Source organism: Nylanderia fulva, unplaced genomic scaffold, assembly GCF_048542155.1.
Source record: "Nylanderia fulva isolate GAGA-0341 unplaced genomic scaffold, ASM4854215v1 Scaffold62, whole genome shotgun sequence".
Taxonomy (NCBI): Eukaryota; Metazoa; Arthropoda; class Insecta; order Hymenoptera; family Formicidae; genus Nylanderia; species Nylanderia fulva.
In genome coordinates, this window is record NW_028190721.1 from 272,527 (window position 1) to 293,395 (window position 20,869).

At 34.6% G+C, this 20,869-nt stretch overlaps 1 protein-coding gene across 4 annotated transcripts in view; it reads left to right on the plus strand.

The window, feature by feature from the left end:
• Positions 1-1,351: 1,351 nt before the first annotated feature.
• LOC114942262 (uncharacterized) overlaps positions 1,352-20,869 on the plus strand; it is a 346,485-nt gene continuing 326,967 nt past the window's right edge. The window contains exons 1-2 of one of the 4 annotated variants that reach the window (XM_085488071.1): positions 1,352-1,625; positions 2,885-3,212. The gene's annotated coding sequence lies outside the window, so the exon portion shown is untranslated. The remainder of the gene's footprint in view (positions 1,626-2,884; positions 3,213-20,869) is intronic. The other 3 variants (XM_085488070.1, XM_085488072.1, XM_085488073.1) reach the window with 3 other exon arrangements.

Genomic DNA, 20,869 nt, shown 5'->3' on the forward strand with positions numbered 1-20,869 from the left:
GATTGAATTAAACATAAAGCAAACATCTGTATTTTTCTTGATTGACAAGAACATTTTTTATTGAATTCTATAACTAAATTATCGTTTATTATTTATAATTGTTCAAGTGGTTATTGATTTAGCACTTTTGAAAGGCAAACAGCTTAAAGCTCCGTTGCGCTCCTCTCATAAAAATTGACAATTAATAATTATTAATAATTATCGAAATATTTTAGATATACCCAAGTAATTTTTCATTACACCTGGAAAATTGAAATATACAAGACAACTACAACGAGAATAAAAAATGCATCTTTCAATTAGGTAAATTATTCAAAGAATGTTAAATTTGTCGAGAGCAACAAGCTCTCTTAAAGGGAGGTTCTGGTCAAAATCGATCAAAAAAGAATTTGTTTTTTTGTTGCTTTATTTTCATTCTTTGGGTCTTGAAAATGTGTAGGCAAATGGATATTTTCATATCTAATTTATTTATTTATTTATTTTTCTTCGTCAAACTTTAAACGCGTTTTTCTCGAAACATCTTTTTTTTGCGCGCGAAGCACGATTCCGCTTCAACGACTGAACCGATTTTGATGTTTGACGGCTCAAATTAATGCTTATTTAATTTAGGGGGCCTTCAGGAAGCGTTTTTTTCAAAAAAAATTTTTAAATATTTTTTTTTTAACGTTAAAGCCAAAAAAAATAGGAAAAACAGGTTTTTTTTTCAAATGGCCGCCATTTTTTTTTAAAGGGTTTTTTAAAAATTCGGAAATTCATAAGGCCCCCCCGAATTTCATCTAGTTTAAGAATATTTTTCGTTTTTTCGTTTCAAATCACTTGGCAGGGCTGTCTTCAGTGAGAGCTGGAGCCACCATTTTTTAAATTATTTTTGCTCGACAAAATTTTGTATGATTCGTCAAATATGTACTAATAAATGCCACAAACAGTTTTATCAAAAAAGATTTACGTTCGCTCAAAAAAAATTCCTGAAATTACGTTAATTTTCGGATTCCTTTGAACCAGAACCTCCTCTTAACGAACTACCGCCTACGAGAAAAATAATCTTGATACAATTGCTTAATAAAGGAACTCTGGTATACATGAAAAAATGAAGTATTTGCGTCGTTCATAATTCATAAGTGGAGCCGCAAGATGCGGGGCAAAAAGGGAGTAGAAATTTTCGACGTCCCGCGAACGGGACAGAACCATACTTACGCCGACGTGAATTAGGATAGGACGCAGTTCCGCGGAAAAGCACAAGCGCTTGCGCTAAAAGCCACGGCCCGCGAGGGGTTGCAAGAGGGTAAGAGAGAACTCGCGCACGGGGTGGGGACCAGGGTTCGTGGTTGGAAGCTTCTGCGGGAAACGGAGAATCTGCGAGTGTCAGTGCGATTCGCGACGCGATGCCCTTCGCTTCTCGGGTCCGTGCTTAAGGGGTGTTGGGATCGAGGGTTCACCGGTTCTCTCCCGTTGTGTCGTCGTCGAGAATAACGGGGATATATCGCTGACTCTCTTCTGTGCACGACCAAGTTTCAAAGAAATCCAAGCCTGTACGTCGAAAAAGCTTTGGGTCGCGGCACAGATTTCGTATATACAAGAGAAATCGGTCATAGTTTCTGCTACGGAAATGTGTGAGTGACAATTTGGTAGGATGAATTTCGCATCGCTCGGAAATGAGAGTTCTGTCACACATCGATCAGCCGCGCGGCTCTCGTTATCAGCTGATGCGAAGGGGATAGTCGGTTATCGTTTCATTTAATTATCCGGGACGACGATCGGTTCCAAGGAATATCGAATACGCGACCGTGCGAATTATTGCTCATTGATATGTCGTTTTACTGCTGTAAGATTGTAAATTATGCAAACGTAATTTCCTCTGGTGCTACGCGATCGCGATTCGCGCCGAGGAAGAAGACGACGATCTCGGCATAGCGACGTCCGATCGCGCGTTTACCATTATTGGAAAACAGCGGCGAGGTGCTCGAAGTAAATTTTCAGATACGACGCGTCCTCTCTTTCGTCCCTTCTAGTTTTTCTCTCCGTCATGTAGCCGCGAGTCCTACGCAAACCCCATTCCACTTTCTTCGTTTTCCGCTCGCCAACTTCTCTCTCGTGCAACTTTTCTCTTAAATTGCGTTAGAAACTCGATCTGCGACGTGCGATAATAATGATTGAAAAGTTTTGGCAACAATTATCGACTAAATTTTCAATGCGGCATTTTCAACTCTTTTCAACTATACTTTTATAATGCGTCGTTCTCTCTCTTCTTGCTCCTGATTTCTCGCTCACAATTTCACGCCGGGAATTTGAGAAAATTAATTGAAAATGAAACACAAGAGAAACATTCTTAATTGAAATTCTATTATAAACTTTATAGCGCGTTAGTATAATTATAGAAATGTGTCATATTAAGAAGAGAAAGTATTTAATTTGGGAAATAATACATCTAATGTGTTCTTTTGATATTCAACGGAATTTCAATGGCTTTCCCTTTGCACTCTGCTGCCTTATTGTTTCAATGGAAGTTACCGGTCAAATTGCATTTAGAGTTCAATTCCATAGGGATAATAATAATGATCCAAAGCTCTTACGCGGCAATTATAAACGTGGAAACTTAGCATGGCTGAAAGTTTGTCGCCCATTCGCGTTCTCTTATTGGCACACTGATCTTAGTAATATCGGAGCAAACTAAGAGAGATGATCCCGTCTTAGTTCAATACATATTTGTGCCCTCAAATCAATATTTAATTATATATTTTAAGACGTGTCTCGTTATAAAAGGATACAATTTAAATTAAAAAATTGCGTTTTGAAAATATTTATTTGAAATAAATTTATACGAATGTGAATGTAATTAATTTTATAAATGAAATATCGCAATGAGATATTAATTATTAAATAATAGTAAAGAATGCCGGAACTAATAAGAGAATTAAAATCAGTATTTTAAAATTGAATACGATTCGTGATGCGGCTAATTCCGTTATAATTATGCAAAACTGAAAAACTGAGTGAGAACGTGCTATTCGTGATTGAAAATATTACGCGAGCTCATGGTGAACAACTCAGAGAGAAGCAAAAGGATCATTAAAATCGCATAATGGATCGCTGGACAGATACTAATTGATAAAATATTAGCGGAATTCAGTGTAAACGTATATATACATATATAACAAGTACGTGATTAATTAATCTACGAGAGCTTCTCGCCATCGATTGGACAAAATTTAACGGTGAGTACACACGTAACATATATATATATATATATATATATATATATATATATATATATATACAGGGTGTCTGACATTATGTGTTACACTGAAAATATACAAGTAGATCTCGTTATTTGGAGATGATTTTTCCTCAGCAAAAATGTCGAGGGAAGCCATCATTTTTTGGATGTTCCTAATTTTTACCATCATGTATTTTTATAACTAAACCTTAAATTAAAATTTTATTAAAGTAAACTCTACTTGAATTAATTGGAGAATGTGGTTTTGTTAATATTTTATTTTCACAAGGCTTAGTTTGCGAAAAACCCTTTATATTCAATCACTTATAACTCGAAAATTATTAATGCTTCTATATTTTTGCTGAGAGAAAATTGTCTCTAAATAACAAGATTTACTTGTATATTTTTGGTGTGACATTTTATGTCAGATATCCTGTATATATATATATATATATATATATATATATATATATATATATGTAAGGGATTTTTATTTTTACTTTTATATGTTATATAATATCAGAACTTTAGTTAACAAGATAATAAAACTTTTATTTATTTTATTCGCGTAAAATTATATAAAGTATTCTTATTTAGCCCGATTTCTCATCGGACACCAATTTCTTTAATTCTCCGTTTCTCTTTATGAGATATCTGCTTTTTCGTAAATTAAATACGATAATTATAACTAATTTAGATTTGTATCACATATTCCTGGTAACGTGTTTACCAATTAACGAGAATAGCAGTTAGTTACGAGGGCGAGGGCTGCCTTAATTTTCCTTTCTCGTCTTAATTCGCACTCATATTTTACGTCGTTAGACCGGCACCGTAATGATGGTAAATTACGTGTAACACTGCAAACAGCACATTTGAATGTCGCCTCTTCTAAGCTGAAAACGTGAGAGCTATAAACGATTTCGTTTTATGTACCCCACAATTTATGATGAAATAATCATTGCGAGACCGCAAATAATTGAGAATTGATGCAGTTGATTTTAATACCGTCGTTTACGTTGATTTGTTATTTATTATATATTGCACAATTAATTCGTTACAATGAAATAGCTGATTATGTCCGCTCGTTGAAAGATAATATGTCGCGCGACATAAAAAATAATCCTGATTTGATTTTGCTAATAATTTGCCTCATTGATCGGATTAAATTAATAACTTCTCGTTATATACTTCATATGTTAATTTGAACAATTTTAAGCCCAATTATTCATTATGGAATTACATATATCGGATTTACCGTTTTGTCTTCACATCAGAGAACTAATCTACAACTAATATGTGATGGAAAATGTACCGCCGCTATAACATTTGCACGTACATTTTCCAAGATTAATTTTTACGTCAATATCCGGATACCATTTAGCACTTTAAATTAAAATTTTTTTAAATTTTTGCAAAATGTTTTCTCAAATAATTTTATACTGATCAATGTGTTTAAAATAAAATTTAAAGATATAATTTCTCAAGAATAGATAGAATCGTCATGGAAACATGGCATATTAATATAGAGAGTAAATTTTACAGATTTAATATTATTTTCAATGTCTTTTTTGCTATTTTTTTTTTCTTTTGACATATTGCTTAGAAATAGTTAAAAAATATTATGTAAATATGGGGAAAAACAATGAGAAGATTGAATAATTACTATTTTTCTCTATAAACTTTTATACTTATTATATATTTATATCCTAAATAAAATTTGCGTCTATCTATCAGACTGATAAATTTAATATGACATTTCTGTTTTTACTCTTAATCCAACTTATATCAATTTTTTATGTGTAAAGGTTTACCTTATCACATGTCACGAGAAGCTTTCGACGGTGTAATTGATTTTATTTTCTAAAACATAAAACATTACCGACATGTGTCCTACTGAAAACAGCTTACCTAGTCAAGAAAATTAAAAACTGTTTTGTCTAGCGACGCTAGTATTATCTTGTTTTCGTTGGAAAATCGTTAGCGTCGAAGTGAAGTACAACGAAATGCACTAGCATCAGAAAAAGCAGCTTGCAAGCACCGCGTCAGCATTCCATTCCACCCTGCTCAATAAGCGATATCGTCATCGTCGAAATTTTTAGGAACATAAAATCACGGAAACGTCTGACAAGAAGATAATCTATATCGTTTATTCCATTATTTTTGCCTTGATGAAAAATAAATTTTATTATCTGGGAGAGATGTATTACATACTGAATAATTTTATGAGATATCGTGTTAATTATTTTTTATATTTTGTTTACTCTATATAAACATGGAACATGACAATATCTATATAAAACGCGAAAAGAAGAAATTATTTGCAAAATTAAGCAGCCGAATACAGAGTTGTATGTTTCGATCACAAACAATTGGATAAACGATTCTGTGTGTTTGAACAAAAAGTAAAATCAATTCACAAAATTGGTTTTTCGTGCGAACAAATGAGAGCTCTAGAGACGAGTTAACTGCCTCCCTCCCACTCTCGAGGGAACTATTACTAATCAATAGTCGATCGAAACAATAGTTTAAATATGCTTGCCTGCACATGACATACAAAATGACAATGCTTTTCTAATGAATTTCTAAAGAATGAACGAGAAAATGCCAAACTGTTTTTCGAAAGTATTTTCCAAAGTTATTCAAGATGTAAAATTCTGTAATAAAATGCAATTTTAATTAAAAAATTGTGACAATGTGAATACGACAAATATTGGATTAAGTCCTTTGTGTTATCTAAAATATAACATTAACTTACGGAAAATTGCATTCTCCACTAAATCTTCCGATTAAGTTTATTCAAGAAGAAATGTCGACAGCGGCCGTTCAGCATCATTATGAATTATGCATCGCGACGGCGTACCAAGAGAGAGCAAACTTCTCCGGTTTTCCATTTATATTAAGCGTCACGCAAACTCGTCAGCGTCAAGTGCCGAAACTCGAACGATTCGCGTGAGCTTGCAATTAACGAACTTCCCAGCGAGAAGAAATCCGAGGAGAGGATCGCGCGGCATTCATCGATGAATCATAATAAAGTAATTTATTCGTCGTACGTTTGTTTTAATGCACGTTGCCGCGCAAAGTCAATCAATGTGTATGCACCTTTTATAGTCATTAGAATTTTATAATCATTAGAATTTTATAGTCATTTTTTTATTTTTCGACTGTAAGTCATTAGCGTTTTATAGTCATTTTTAAAAATTTTTTAACTGTAAGTCATTGTAATTTTATAGTCATTTTTTAATTTTTTGACTGTAAGTCATTAGAATTTTATAGTCATTCTTTTAAATTTTTGACTAAATCATTAGAATTTCATAGTCATTCTTTTCAATTTTTTAAAAGTAAAACTTTGTTTTACATATGACGTAATCGTGTTCTGCTGTTTCTTATTATGTAATTCGGTTACTTTAAATGACGAATTAATTTCTCCCGCGCGTTAATTATCCGCGAAATCGCGTTCTTGCCAATATCGGTCATAAAGCCGACCTCGCGAAGCTTGTCAATGGATCAGCGGAGACGGCTTTGCGAATGTCAGTGCGATTGCGTGATCGAAACTGTTCCAGTAATGAGACCTGTGACATGGTACGTTGCTCTCCGATACAGGGATTGTAATGAGCCAATTTCGCGCCGGTATGTCAAAGGTCTCTCCCCGGCCTGCCTTGCAGCCGTTCGAACTTTGATAGCTCATTCCTTGACGTGTATTTCGTGACGTGGGTTAGACGGCGAATCCATCGCACAATTAAACGCCTTCAAGGTCTGGCCAGAAATAAACAGTAAATATCGTCAGGCCGACTGTGTTGGCGATACAATGATAACCGATGTGTTAGCTAATCTCGATGGTGCTCTAACCGCGATTGCGCTGTCTAGGAATTCAGGTTAGCCAAAGCTGTAATGAAACCTTATGGATCAATAGCAAAAAGGATTGATATGCTGCTGCGCTTTAATCGACATCTTTAATTATCTATGATCACGGTTAAGTTTGAATTGCCGAAATTGATTTGATCGAAATAAATGCTAAACTTTTGACAATTATTTTCAATTTAATTTTTCTTGAATAACTAACAATAAGTGACAAGAAAAATTGCCTAACAAAAAATTGCAAATAAAATTAAAAGTAATATGAAATTAAGTCAATTGTTTCTAACACTTTATGCATATTTGCACATTAGGGTTAAATTGGATTCCGTTATATTGAAGAGAATTACTTTAGATAATTTAAACATTTAAAAATTTCGCGATAAAATTCAAAATCAGAAACCTGTTTATAGATTTATTTATTTATCTATTTTTATTTTAATTTTATCTGTTGCATATCGTAATAAATGTATATATAAATATTGTATATATAAGTTTTTTAAATACATTTCCTGTATTCACGATATCTGAAATTATAATTAAAATTGTTTCTGTGTTATGAATTATATATCATATAAAGTGGATTTTAACATATAGAAATTGCAAAGAACAAGCTGATAGCTGAAAGCTATTGACGGAATGATACATTACGAAGTAATGTAGTGCATATCATATCACTTGGCACAGATTGGACCACTGCTATCCCCGAATATCGTTCATACATATACACATATATGTATATACATATATTGCTAAATAACCAATTGCGCATGCCACATATGTAGCAGCAACCTAATATAATGGCATAAATGATGAAGCATTAGCATTAACATTCGTCTCATTAACTTTACCATGTATTGAATAAATAATAATATTGAGATTCAACAAAAAATTTGAATCACAATTTCTGTGATTTAATAAGTATGCAATTATTGATTTATAAGTATCATTAAATAGATCCCTTTCTATATATACTGTGTTATAATCTATTCATTTATTTTGAGGTAACGGAACTATACCTACAATCTACAGTCTACAGTCTACAATCTACAATCTAATTTCTATAATTTAATTTCCACAAAAGCATCTCATAATAAAATAATTGTTCACTCACCAATCGATGCGCAATAGCGGAGTTGAATAATTGCTACACATTGTGTGATCTATAACATACAAATAGAATTCAAGTTGTAGTAGCGCTAAATAATTAATATTTCGAAATCATTTGTTCAATAATAATATCAAATTAATTGGATTAAAAAATTATTAATGTAAAATAAAATATTAAAAAATTTGTAAAGTAAAACATTTGAAAATTTGTATAATTAAAACATTAAAATATTAGAATAAAATTGCATTATAACAAAAAGTAATTTTAAAATATATGTAATCATTTATAAAATAATATATAATCAAACATTTATATTTATTTATTAATTTATTATTATAATTATTAATGTAATTGTTTATAAAATAAGTTATTAAATGTTGTAAAATACTTAATTTTTTAAATTAATAACTATAGGTTTTTAAATGAAGTTAAATTTAGTATGTATTATAAATTTTGTTCTTTTTTTAAATTGAGAAATATTTGTCTTTAATCTAATAATTTCTAAGCTATCCATATTTTGAGGTAACGATACTATCTACAATCTACAATTTATACTATCTAGATCTACATTTTCACACTCAAAAACCGTTACCTCGTAATAAAATAATAACTCACCAATCGATGCACAACAACGGAGTTGATTGTAAACTTGATCCGTAACAAATAAATAGAATAAAAATTGCAGTAACATATACACACACACACACACACACACACTTTTTCAAACAATTATTATTGTATTATTGTATATAATATGTTATATGATACTCTAAATTTGGTTAATATTTTTTGACAGTTATCAGCTGATTTCTATCAAAAAATATTAATCGAGTTTAAAGAAACTTTGTTTTTAAAAAATATTATTATTTTTAATATAAAATCGAAGAATGGCGCAGGCGTAGCGTGCTTGTATTGGAGTAGTATTTTTTAAAGTTGCAATGCTTGTGCCTGCAAAAAAAGCTATCAGAAAATATGCAGAGAAAATATCAAATACACAGAAAATCACTGAATATCGTTACTTGCTTGTCGTAAATCTATTTTGATGTGTCGTTACTGACATGCAACGACGTTGTTCAAAACTCCCACGATATATGGTCGAATACCGAAGGGCAGCGGCCCGCATACGTACATAGATAGTTTATAGCGAATGGACTGTCGTGCGTAAAATCCATAGACAGATAACCGACATCGAATTGATATCCACTTAGTGATCTCTCTCGATAAATGTCGCGCGCGCGAAAATCTCTCGCGATGAGTCATATTTCGTGAGCAAACGCGCGATATCAAATTTGACGGGCGATAAACCGTTTTCGTACAAAGTTATTTGGCTTTACGCCATAAAGTTATACAACCTTGCAACGTTACAGCTCGAATGTGACCTAGATTCAACAATACTTACTCTTCTCGTCAAGATTCATCTTCACTTATGAAATTGCATTTACGATCGACATTTAAGAGGGATCCGAAAGATATATGTATATAGAATATTTATTAACATACATAAATATAATACATATGTAATAATTATTTAGAAGGAATGAAATTGTAAGCACCGCGCACGTTCAAGATTTGAATGTAAATTGTTGCGCCGTAGCGTTAAGACATCAAACTTGGAACGTATCGTAAACGCATTAAGGCTTGTACCGGCCTTGTACAATACTTTGTGAATACCAATGCGACCTAAGGGACACGAGGACAGGGCGATACTCTTGTTACAATGGTACGGCCAACTACATAACCGCTTATTGCCCGCCAGTTCGTGTCGGTGACATCGCAACGGGGCAGTGCATCCTTTGTGATTGACATCCACGCAGTTTAATACTCGACGCGTCCACGTCAATTAAAGTTTATCGGCGTTGCACGAGCAGTTGATAGCGCGATACGTGCGAAAGTGGTCGGGGTAAAAGCGCCCCGGCGCTCGAAAAAAATATACGACCCGCGAAATTCTGCGAAATGCAGAGAATATCGTTTGAAATGTGTAGAGCACGCATAAGGTTTTGCCGCGACTATATTTCAATCGTTATGTCACGTCGCGTCGAATGGAGAGAAATCGTAGCAGAATCAACAGCAAGTCAAGCTCTGTATTACGTCGTATCGATGGGAAACAAAAACGGAAAAATGGAAAAAACAAAACTTTTTGTGGAAATGCAAAATAAAGGAGAAAACTCTTTGTTGCACGCGTTGTTTTTACAAATACTGTACTAAACATTGCGAATATTTTTTTGAGCTTTACTTATTGTAGAAACAAAATTATATAAATAATACATGATGAATAAAATTATTATGTCATGTGCTAATCCCCAAGTATTTTGGTGTACATTAGTGAAAAGTGCAGGCTAAATATCATTTTAATATGTAGCTTTAGTAACGAAATGTTTTATACACATATTAGTCTCGCACAAAACTGTTTCCGCGTACCCAGAATTAATTAAAACATAGCAACATCCTGATGGACGTGTTTAAAAGTTGTTCTCCGCATTTGTACGTGGGCAGACTGATTTTATTTTGTATGAAACTCAATCCGCAATACTTCCTGACAGCTTGCGTAATTTGGTGTGGACCAATTAAATGTTTCGATAAACTTTGGGAGCTTGTACGATTAATTACGCTATCACCGAGTATCTGCTAGTGATTTGTGATTAGAAACATGTTATAGCACTCAAAGAGCGCAGAGAGTTCGAAGTTAGTCAAATTTCTGTTATCTATACGACGTTTCCGCGAGAATATTAATGTTCGAAGGAATAACGTCAATTTATTCAGCGCGAATATTAAAGAGCATTAGTAACAAAGAAAGAAGCTTTTTTATATTAATGAGCTGAATTTTCTAAATTCAACAAAGGGAGTATTAAGCCTTAAGAGAAATGTCTCATAAAGATCACGAATAACTTCAAGAGAAGTTAACAAGTCTTTTTCTTTAAATCATGACTTAAATATTGCAACATCTTTCTAGTTATTTTTTGCTACCGAATTTATCACAAACTTCATATAGAAATCGAAAATGGAATGTATTGAAAATGTAAATTTGTTATAAAAGGACACAATTAACAATATGGATTTCATGTAGAAGATATACGAATTGGGAAGCGAGGTGGACAATTCGACAGAGAATCTGATTGCAACGGATTAATCTAATTTAGCTACCGAGAGATTTGCGCAAATTATATCTATGATTCATGATACAGCGAAGTACCGTTAAAGCCGCACTCACGATGAGTTTGTCTTCCTCAATCAAAATCAAACTTTCCATTTTACTGTTCCTCTTTATAAATTATATCTATGTATAAAATTATTATCTATGTAAAAATAACTTTAAATTTTAATTTAGTTATAAAATGATAATTGAAAAACTCGAAACATAAGTAACAAATATCATATCCTACTGTAATAATTAAAGCTTTCTAGCTAAAAACATGATTAACAAACCTTAACAGATGTTACAATTAACGCTTTTACATGTATATTATGTAAACGTACATGCACATATGTGAGTCACTTAAGTGCTGCACAATGCCACTGTAATTTCGCAACGCAATGAATCTCGAAAACTGGTCGTGTCAAGAGGAGAATCGAGGAGAGCGGGTGAACGGCGCCAGCTGAATTATTTCACGCCCCCCAACCCGTCTAGCTTTTTCTACTTCTGTCGACATAAATGATGATTACATAGGGAGTTCTCGTTGCGTTCGGGTGTAGAAAAGAGAGAGATAGAAAGAAAAGAAAGATCCGCGGAAACTTTTTTTCGCTCCACGCGGGATAGCGTTAATTAACCCGGCGAACAAATCTCGTCCATTTTCGCGCAATGACTTACCATTCATTAAGCGCGTAATCACTTGATTCTGTCTTCCCGCCAACTATGAATTTTTACATGCGTACACGCCGTTGGACTTTAACTCATAGGAATTTTATCGCTGACAGGCTCACTCATAAACGCGAGAAAAAAAAACAGCAATTCACAAATTCACTGCGAAAGCTAATCGATATATCGTAACCGAACGAATTCGGAGATTTGTGCGAGTTTTTTTGTACAAGAGCCAGAAAGCTAACGCACTTCCCCGCTGAAATGAACGAAGATGTATCTCGAAGATTTTCTTCGACACGCCCGATCCTGAACGCGCGCGCTCATGAAAGATTTATGCTTAGGAAAAGTCCGCTAACGCATATACGAAGACGAGAACGACGACGAGGAAAGCTCGCCTTTGGAAATCAATTTGCGAGATAAATTCAGTACGTCGAAACAACCGATGTCGCTCAATCATAATTTGTTCGCAAAATAATGTACAGCTTACGAGATAAAGCGCGACAAATCTCGCGATTTTTAAATTCCCCACGTGAAAATTATGTTAAGGCTTTGATAAGGCCTATGTTAATTTTTCTTAACTTTGTTGGGGTCCTAATGTGGAAGCCCAATAAGAACTCTTTGAGATCGGTGTTGCTTTTCCATCTTATTGATTTCTTTATTCAAACCATACATTAAATTAGCTACTCAAAACTGATATCACCTTACTAGAACCTAATTTGGCAATAATGTGGAAATCCCTAATAGGGACCGCACGTTTGAGTTCTAAAGGGCCCGACATTTTTTAAGTTTGCCCTAACAATTTTCCACATGAGAAGTTAAAAATATCATAATTTATTTTAATAACTGCTACCTTTATCAAGCCTTATCAGGGCCCTTATTGATTTCCCTATTCAGACCATACATTAAATTAACTATTCAAAACTGATATCACCTTACTAGGACCTGTATGATAGAAACTCTTGCGGTTCAAGAGTCCCACCGATCCTTTGTTTTTTCCTTTCGTGATTTAGAGTTTGTAGAGAAATAAAACTACACTTTTGATGGGAAAAAGCCTGCGCGGCATAAAAAACCCATTTATTGAAATGTATTCAATATATCGTATAAGGATGTCGCTCGCTTTTCGTGCTCGGCACGAAGATCGGCCGGAACGATCCTTTGTAATATACGTATTCACTCTTGGAATTTTGCGAGCGATTAATGTATAATACAATAAATGTATGAAATCAGATCACGCAATGACATATAAAAAACGTATACAAGAAACGTATAATATCAGATCACGCAATTATCGCTACACAAAGAAAGAACGACTCGCACGTGTGCACACGTTGGAAGCTATTTCTCGAATGAATCCTGCACGCACAAGACACACACACCGTTGCGCTGTGACGCGATAGTTTTTGATTGGCGCTGTCGTGCTAGCGGCCAAGAGAGCCCTTTATCTATATGCTCATTAGTTACCGACCGTCACATATTAGTACAGAACGAACTCAATAAACTAAACATTAAGAATAGCGAATATTCATTGTCTCAAACGGGGAAAATTAAATTAAACTTAATCATTAGACTAGTGAATATTTCGCATAAATATATTCGCCATTCACCGAACAGGACCTAATCTGGCAATAATGTGGAAATCCTTAATTGGAACTCCACATAGGAGTTTAAGCCCTTAAAGGCTCCAACATTTTTTAAGGTTGCCCTAATAATTTTCCACACCAATTCAGACCATACATTAAATTAGCTACTCAAAACTGATATCACCTTACTAGGACCTAATCTGGCAGTAATGTGGAAATCCTTAATTGGAACTCCACATAGGGGTTTAAGCCCTTAAAGGCTCCAACATTTTTTAAGGTTGCCCTAATAATTTTCCACACCAATTCAGACCATACATTAAATTAGCTACTCAAAACTGATATCACCTTACTAGAACCTAATCTGGCAGTAATGTGGAAATCCTTAATTGAAACTCCACATAGGGATTTAAGCCCTTAAAGGCCCCGACATTTTTTAAGGTTGCCCTAATAATTTTCCACATGGGTTCTTTCCGAAAATTCTAATTTTATCGACGTCGGTGACAGAGTCTGATAAGCGAAGGCACGGCATATCTCTCGCATCGATACATCGCAGTAGTACTGTATATACGCGCAGTGCTCGGAAACGCGCGACAGCGGCTCGCAGGACCATCATTTACCATCAAACAGACCACGCACGGAATAATATACAACGTGCCAGTCTTGCCCGCGCGGTATCAGGCAATAATTCCTGCCCAGATATCTGCATAATATACAGTCGACGGCGTGAGGATTCTCTCCATACAAACGTTTACGTTTCGGATACGTTCTCGACGGACGTACGCGCGACCATTTCACTTGCCGGGAGATGCGTTCAAGCGATCCCGTCGATATAAATCATCGTCTGCATCTGGCCGAAATTTAGATCTTCGTCAAAAAACATATAGGTGCGGGAATATATCTATCTATCGGGGCTCTCCTGTCAGGAAGAATCATTGGAGAGCTCGCGCTCTCCAAAGTTCGATAATTCATGTGACTGACACGGATGTCTGGAAGTTTCGAATTTCCGCAAATTAGATTCAAACGTTTATCGATGAATAGTAAAAGTAATATCGTGCTGGAGACAGAGAGAGAGAGAGGGAGAGAAGACACTTTAAATGCACGCGACCATCGGGGATTTCACCCGTCACCCGTTGCACTTCCGCTTCCGTTTGATCGATCGTCGCGGTAATATGGAATGAACGAAACCAATAATACGCCGCGCGGAATGAATTGTAAATTGATTGGCGATGTATTTTCTTAAATGACGCGATCGCGACGAGAGAGGACGGCTAATGAATTCCGCGAATGGCATTTGGAAGTCATAAAAGATTTATGATACACGCGGCCACAGTCGTTGTTACGCGGGGGCACGCGTAATTCCGCAACCTCCAGCCGACGTGTCGCCGGCGTGACACATCATGTAAATGAAACATGTCGCGCGTACACACACACACACACATATACAATATACATAGATATACACAGCCGAGAATAATGCGGGTCGCGATGCAAATCGCATGGCTCGTGAGCACTCGCTTCAACGAGTGCGATCGATTTGAGTTTTCTGAATAAGATCCGAGAGAGTCTTTCTATCCGGATGCAATACTCTAAACAACGTGCAATCATTTCCGGTTTTTCTACTTCCCCCCAACTTTTTCGTTCAAGATAACCGATATAGCGCAACACGCGATCCTTAATGGATTGTAATTCATGCTCATGGAGTACGTAGAACTTTCCGTGAGAGATAATGTGAAAGTTTTCCGTTGGTTTCTAGGGCCCCCAAGATATTTTTAGTGCCTGTAAATCTTCCGGATCGCTTCATTCTATCAGTCGCGAGAATACTGTTGTTTCCAACGACTTTTATCGGCGGATACGGATGTTTTACGGCGTGAGATTTTAATCACTTACTCCGCTCTGATTTGTATATCGCGAGTTCGAATTGTCGCGATTCAATTGTCACGGTGACCGATTGACCGAAAATGTTTTCACGAAGACAGATCGTAGCAATTTCGACAATAGCTTGTGCTCTTTTTGCATTTCAATTAAGATAAAAATAAATTAATTCCAAATAAACGTAAAATCATGAAATTAATCTCAAGTTTCTTATGGAGCTTTCATAGTATTTGAATTTTGCTAATCGAACGCTATCGTTTTTCCAGACGTGTCAATACTTCAATCTTCGTTAATTTCCGTCGTTAATCGGCAGAGAAAATTCAAGTGCCGCTCTCAATCTCGGACGGGAGAAAATTGAAGGGATTTCCTCGCAACACGGCAGTTTGACGTTAATGCACCATAAGTGTAATCGCGACGCACTACTACAGCCGAGAGATTGGTGGAGAACGAACGCCGACTATGTCTCGTCGAGGGGATAAGACGCGCACAAAATTAGACTGATTAGGTTTAATAAGCCCGCCAGGGTCTCTGCGAGACGCCGCGCCGTATCTGGTAATTTGCGAGGCCGCGGGGTTTTAGCAGCGCCTAATTTGAGACGCAGATGCGGTTACCGTATTGCACCCGAGTCAAGTCCGTAATACACGAATAGTGTTTGATAAATGCACATTTAATGATACCCATTTCAATAATTAAATCTTTAATTGTCGTTTTTAATGAATCACGTATTGTGTTTACAAAGGTCACCTCATCTATATGTTTTGATTAAATGTAAAGATTTTATTTTTTAAATCAACATAGAATTGATTTAGTAATTCAATACTGATAAATACAATACATTTTTTATTAATGTTAAGTGCTTGATAAATGCACATTTATTGATACCCACTTCAATAAGTAAATTGTTAATTGTCGTTTTTAATTAATCACCTCATCTATGTATTTCGATCAAATAAAAAAAATGTAATTTTTAAATCAATATAAAATTGATTCATTAATTCAATACTGATAAATACAATCTATTTTTTATTAATGTTAATTAACTCGTATAACGTAAAGTTAATCATTATTAAATGACCGCATTGCAAGCCTTATTAAAATGAATATAACCGATACGGTTGCTAATATAATACTACCAGCAAATATATAATCTTGATATATAAGTAAAAAGTTGTGCTACAAATATTAAGCTGTAGCATAAAATCGATAGTGCTGATAACGTGCGAACGTTTATAATTCGTGATATTAACGTTTCTTTATAACACGCCACTGTATTATGTAACCCTCATTTTTTATACTTTGCCGTATTTTACAAGAGTATATTATGGAAACGGGTTCATCTTTCTCTTTCGCACATTTTTATAACCTTTATCTTTTTTTACTTAAAGCCGCATATTAGAAAATTCCCTTTCATTTAATATTATGCAATTTTACGATGTCTCAATATTAACTTTTTACTAATACCTTATATGCACGCGAGTCTGCAACGAATCAATAATACCGGGATAAAAAATTTTACAAATATATTATAAATCCTCATCTTTCAAATAATGTTCATTTGGCAGAAAATGAATCAATATCTTTTTCAAACATTTTTCAAACATTTTTCCCATATTTTTCAGTTTAAACCTTTTACTTTAATATCATAATAAAAGAGGTATTAAGTTAAATAAATACACTCATGAAATATCCATTTTGCATGTTAACTCATTTTTCATCGTATTATATTTTTATGCTCGTTGAAATGCGTACATTACCTAATGTTTCTGGCCGGTCTCGCACGCGAGAAATATGTTTCATAAAATTTCAACTCTTTTTCCCCGTAGCTGTTCGCTGTCATTATAAATTCGACATATTATTATTACATACATACAAGAGTTGAATTTTGCTCTTAATCGATCGTGATAGACAGCTCGTAAATATAGAATGAATTCGATACACGTCAAAAGAGACGCTTCGTTGAATTCTTTCTGACGTAAAATAGATACGCTCAGCAAACACAAAACGCGGTGACTGACGAATGACGAAAGGAAGACTTTGACGTGCCTGACAAGTCCGACATTAATGACGATCGAAGGGTGATACGTTGATCATGATGAGAATGGGCTCGCAGGTACATACAAAAGGCTTTCTTACGGCTCGCAGCGTGAATGATGGATGCCCGAGCTTCATAGTGTTTGTTCGTGTAAAGCCATAAAGGTTCGTTCGTACGTTTACGGATGGCGTCAGACGTGAAAAAAATACCTTTGCATGTCGTTAAAGAAATGAGAATAAATTATGCGCGAAGGTGTGTGCTTTCCAAAGTGAGATAAGTCGAATAATCGAGTTAGAGTGAATTGTCTTTCGTAAAACCGTCTCTCTTTGACGCCTGCTAAATATAACCTAACAATAAATGTGTGACAAAATGGACGCGGAACGAAATTCTATTCGTTTTATTAATATACGAAGTTATATTTAAAAAATATATAAAGTTATAAATTTTTGTCTTTAATTTTGTCAATCATTAGATAGATTAGATGATTAAATAAACTTACAATTAATACACAACTAATATATTATAGATTGCAATACATATAATGAAATCATTAATAAATGATAGATGTCTCAAGAAAGTACGTGCATAAATAAAATTAAATGAATAATATAATAATTAAATATTATTAATTAAACTTGGCAAAATTGATTTCGACGTAACTAGCAATTTTATTCAATACTTAAATACGAATGTAGTGTACAAGATTAATTGTAAAAATTGTAATGCCTCATACATTGGACAAACAAAAAGACATTTATGCACTAGAGTGAAGGAACATGCTAGCAATATTAAATTACATGAGTCTAATCATTCGGTTTTGAGTAAACACAGATGTGATTTTGGACATGACTTTAATTGGAAATCATCGACCATTTTACATAATGAGAAACATGTAAGAAAGAGAGAGATTGCTGAAATGTTCTTCATAAAGAAGCATGATAATACTGTTAATCTACAGAAAGACACTGAGAATTTGACAAATATTTACGACAAAATAATAAAGATTGTTTAGTGGTGCGTTTCAAATTTAGTCGTTGACGAAACATCATAGCGATGAGACGTGTTCCTCTTTTAACTATTAATTTTAAATAAGATCAGTTTTATGTTGCGTTAATCTCATTTTAATTGATGGGTATGTTCGTGTTTGTGGTCATAACTTAACATTTAAATATGTTCTTGTATGTTTCAACATTGTTAAAAACTATTGTGTAATATTGTGTTATAGAATTCTCACTTGATAAGGACCACAACCAAATGGTCGAAACGTCGTGAAAGTATTGAATAAAATTGCTAGTTACGTCGAAATCAATTTTGCCAAGTTTATTTTCACCACTAGCGTCCAATATTAATTTTGATTGATATTATTAATTAAATACGCGAAAATTCAATATATCTAAATGTTAAAGTAAATGAAAAATAGTAAAAAATGTATTTATTCTTATAAAAAAATAATTAATCTACAGAGCTGACTGTGACGATTGTAATAGGTTGCACTAAATTAAAATAACTAACTTTAAAATTACGAATGCTAAGATACACAAGCTATTGAAAATATTTTTACAGAAACTGAAAGTCAATATAGTCTGTCTCCGGTTTTCTGAGTGGCAAAAAGTTTTAATTGGCGGGCTAATTATCGTCACGCGATGAATGAAACAACAAGTCGCATAAAGAAAAGTTGGTACTATTTTTCTAATTCCTTTCTCAACGTGAGGATAAACTTTCCTTCATTGCGAATTCTCAGAGATTACAGACGTGTTCTTTTTAATTCTAGTTGCAACATTATACAGCTAGCTCAATTTCTCGCTCTACTTTGAAGGTGATAAAATATAAAATGTTTACGCAAAAAACAAAAAAAATATACACACAATTTTAATAACTTATTTATATCGATATTAATTCGATTTGAGATGAAAACGAAGCGCCTGTGAAGGCATTGTTACAAAAGCAATAAACGTATGCTAAATAAATTTTCGCAGCGTTAGTCTTGTCCGATGACAAAATGCAAAGAACTGATGGAGCGAACGTATAAAAGGGGAGACGAGAGGCTACAACAGGGGACTGACTAATGGAAGCCAAGAAAGTTCGGGGTTCAAATTCGTTTCGTCCCCTTTCTCGAGTGGACACGCAGACAACAAAGAGCCCGTCGGCGCTTGCCACACTGCAGGTTTTTCCCCACCTCCATTAAATTCTCGATCCCTTGAAGGCACGGGCGTGAACTTGAGAATAGAAGTTAGAGAGAGTCCCGGGCTGTGAAGACTCAATTAGAACTTTTGTACTGCTGAAAACGACGTTTAAGCAAAGGTGACGACCGTGCTTGGTGTCGCATGTTTATGAGTCACGCCCGATCGATTTCAGTTTCGCGAATATTATTGTATATAAATCGAATTTATCTTATTTAGCCTGCCGGCAAGCTGCGTGTCGTTGAAATGTATAAATGAATTTACCGGGGAAAATGGAGAATCAATGCGAAAAAGCGCAAAATATATATAATATACATATATTTTACGTAATTCGGATTTTACGTAACATTTTATAAATGCGACGCGATAAATGGCCGCGATAGACGGTTCTCGCACAATTTATACGTATTATTTCTATACGCAGCGTTAATGAAATGTATATGTTATAAAACATAGGCTACACGTTACTTCCAGCTTACAATATTAAAAATATATACATATATGTCACCGGTGAACACGCTTTATGCTTCATCCGCGGTTTTACGTTTACGGACAATACAGGAACCAGAAACTTGGTAGTTTTCAAAATCTGCTCACGAACTCGTTATCAGCCCGTTCCATTACTAAATTACAAACTGGCCGCGCTATTAGCGTCAGTGCCGGTTCGATAAATCCAGCGCGAGCCAATTTGCCAAATTGTTTATCGGGCGTTTTCGTCTCTGTTAACGCACTGTACATTTTTTACGATTCCGCCCCTTGGAAACAAACGAAATTTTTACGAGTGTCTCGTTAGCGTATCATTTTCAGCTTGATCAATTAGTCGATTTTTTAAACGCTCGACAAATCGATCACGCCGACAGCTGTTGTTTTCCTCGTCAAACAGCTTTTACGATATTATTTTACGCGATTCTGTATAACGCAATTTCGCAGAAAGAAATATCGGTTTGGTTGTAAAATCCGAACGTTCTTCTCGCTCGATGCCTGGATATATCGTTAATTTATTGGAATTCAATTAGCTCCCGCGGGAGCCATTTATTTTCTAACCGTCCGCGTATTATTTCATGATTTTAAACAATTCAACAAACTGAACTGGATATTCTCCAAGAGCAGAAGTAATACATGAGTATGTAAAATGTGCCGCGATATATAGATAAGAGAGACGATCGATAATACTATGTGAATATGACATTTCTGAAGACCATTCGAGATTTAGTGACCCTTTTGCTTTTCCT